Source organism: Euprymna scolopes, chromosome 24 (genome assembly GCF_053919585.1).
Source record: "Euprymna scolopes isolate OS-2025 chromosome 24, ASM5391958v1, whole genome shotgun sequence".
NCBI lineage: Eukaryota > Metazoa > Mollusca > Cephalopoda > Sepiida > Sepiolidae > Euprymna > Euprymna scolopes.
Window position 1 is genome coordinate 49,013,694 of NC_136505.1, and position 2,911 is coordinate 49,016,604.

At 33.4% G+C, this 2,911-nt stretch overlaps 1 pseudogene; it reads left to right on the forward strand.

The window, feature by feature from the left end:
* The first annotated feature begins 957 nt into the window (after positions 1–957).
* Positions 958–1,090, forward strand: LOC145247025 (U2 spliceosomal RNA; annotated as a pseudogene).
* The last annotated feature ends 1,821 nt before the right edge of the window (positions 1,091–2,911 follow it).

Sequence of the window (2,911 nt, forward strand, 5' to 3'; positions counted from 1 at the left end):
TCACCCAGACGAGAGCCATCCATCACAATTGATGCCAGATGGGGATCAGAGCGTTGATGATGTAAGGATAGGAGTTTGAGGCCATAACTACTTAAATGAATTTCTATATAAACTACACATGCCATAATCGAATATTCCTCAAGCACAAAATAATGGAAAACATTAAAATATGTTTATAACTATTCCTTACGTTGACGGAACTCTCTTAAATTGTTAACACAGAATGCTCAGGTGCCTCTCCTTCAAATTGAAAACGGGGCTCTCCATTTCAAAGTCGCTGCCATTTGGATTTTTTAAACCGGTTCGTGAACTAAAAAAATTTTTTTTTAATTTTTACAAACTACTTTAAAATACAAACCAATGAATTTTTCTACCATATTAGTAACTTTTATTGACTATGGTAACATTTATTTTTTGTATATTTGTATTATTATATATATAACATTTTCTCTTTGTAAGGAAACATCATTTTGTTGGACACTCTTGGCTACAAATGGAAACAAAGTTGATATAAAAAAATATATTTCCGCTCCTGTCCGACCATGTTTATCACGCGTCTTTTCCTGTCGCTCTTGGACCACTTGTGTAGCACGTCTATCTCTACTGTCTTCTTTAACCTCAATGGCCTACGTTCTTGTTTATATATATATATATATATTTATATATTATTTTTTCTTTCGTTCTTTCTCGCCGTGAAAGCAATCTCACACACAGCTCGGCATTTACATACGTTGGCTGCTGCTGCTGCTGCTGCTGCTGCTGCTGCTGCTGCTGCTATACGTGCGTCCGCCTTCTGTTACACTCGTAGGTGGCTCTGCAATCTAGCTTCACTTTTGCATAATCGTTCACAAATGTGGCCAATGTTTTTTTGGTGCTTGTGGAGGAACTTTATTGTGCACCTTTGGCAAACCGCTTGTTGATTTAGCGAAAAATCCATGGACATTAAATTACTTGGGTTTACAATTTTGGCCTTTTGGCCAAGATCAAGGTGTAGTATCTGTTCTTCAGATGCGGCACTTCCATTTCTCGTTCTCTTTCAGTGGAGGAGAAATCCTTCACGACTGAGACAATTTTTATTTTTGTACCTTTTCTCCACGTTAAAAAAACGACCCTGGAGTCTAACTCTGTCCCGTGGGGAGAGGCATTGTAAATAGGTACAATACTTGGGTGAATTCAGTAGCAGCATATCCTTATAAAAATGTAGGTCTTGTCTAACATACAAATGTATAAATACATAAAACATACCTAACTTTATATATAGCGATATTTTTACGTTTAAAAAGTAAGCTCTGCCGAGAGCTTATGATTCTACGGCGCCATTTTCATTTGTTCATACGGGAGTACAACTTATATTTATAGATACGCAAATCAATAGAAAGGTTCATGGAGACATCCAGTATTATTATGTTGGGATAATATTAGCCCCTGAACGGGAAATAACAGACTTGAACTCAATAATTAAATTTCGGCTGAAGACATGCCTCGAGCGTTTTCCTGTATCAAATAAAGTATTGATTTCTCCCCGTACAGATTACATGTGTTGTACTTTACCCTACGGCGAATTCGTGTTTTACTGTCTCTCCGCGCGAGAATTATATGACAAATCCAATTAATCACAAGTGTGTCCTTCAAAAAATAACTCTTGGGGTTTATGTAAATAGACATTGTAGACATCATTTATGGGGGCTTCTCGAGTGGCCTAATGGTAACTGCTGTCGACTGTTTACCAATAGTTGAAGGTTCGATCCCTAGCTAGGGAGAGATCCTAACCTAACCGCATTGAAAGCCATGTGGTACAGTGACAGTCTGCCTGAAGATAACTATGCTTAGATGTTTGTATATTTTATGTGCACGATCCATTCATTACTTTCATGCACGTAGTAATTATTAATTAATAATTGATAAATAATATTTAAATAAAAGAAAAAAGTATTACGTCCTAAAATGTGGGCGGAAAAAAATGGAAACAAAGGGCAAATAACTCCTTTCTTATAATATAAACGTTCAGGGGGCGAAAAAAGAAAGAAATTAGTACTGAATCGCTAAAAAAATAATAAAATTCAACAATCTTATATATATATATATATATATATATATATATATATAAAATTATTTTTTAAAATACCTACAGGCACTAGTGTTTCATTCTTTCAGAAATCATCAGTGTAGGGTGACACGATTACCAACTGTCGGGAAATTCGAACTCGACCGCGAAGCCATCTCTGACTCTATTAGCAAGAAACTAACCCCACGGCCAATCTCAACCTCAAGAAATATCGTTGAAATTTTAACATTTATTATTTAAATGTCGTAACATCCGGTCATAATGATCTATTGATTATAACATCATGATCTGTGCATGCGAGATTAAGTGAACGACGTTCTATTTCAACTTTAAAGTGCTCAACAGTAAGAAACCGAGTTTCTTAAAGGGGCCGGCATATATATATATATATATATATATATATATATATATATATATATATATATATATATATATATATATATATATACACGGGAGCAAAAAAGAAAATCCGCACTTGTAATTTTTTTTTTAACTGCAAATTTAAGCTAAATTTAATGTAACTGTTTAAACAAACAATACCTCATTCGGAAGTTATTTCTTTAAATTGATGTGAACGCTAGAATATTTCAATTAAAAGTCTAATATGAACAGGTAAAATTATAGAGGAATAAAATATAGTATATATATATATATATATATATATATATATATATATATATATATATATATATATATATAATTATTAATGCTAACTTTCGCGCGTTTTGTCTGGGTCAGTTTGACCTTGCTTTTCAAATTTAAACTTTCACCGCTTTTCGGGTTTTTTTTAATTTTTTTTTTAAGCCTTAATTTTTTTGATTCATCCAGCCTTGACAGACGTATTTT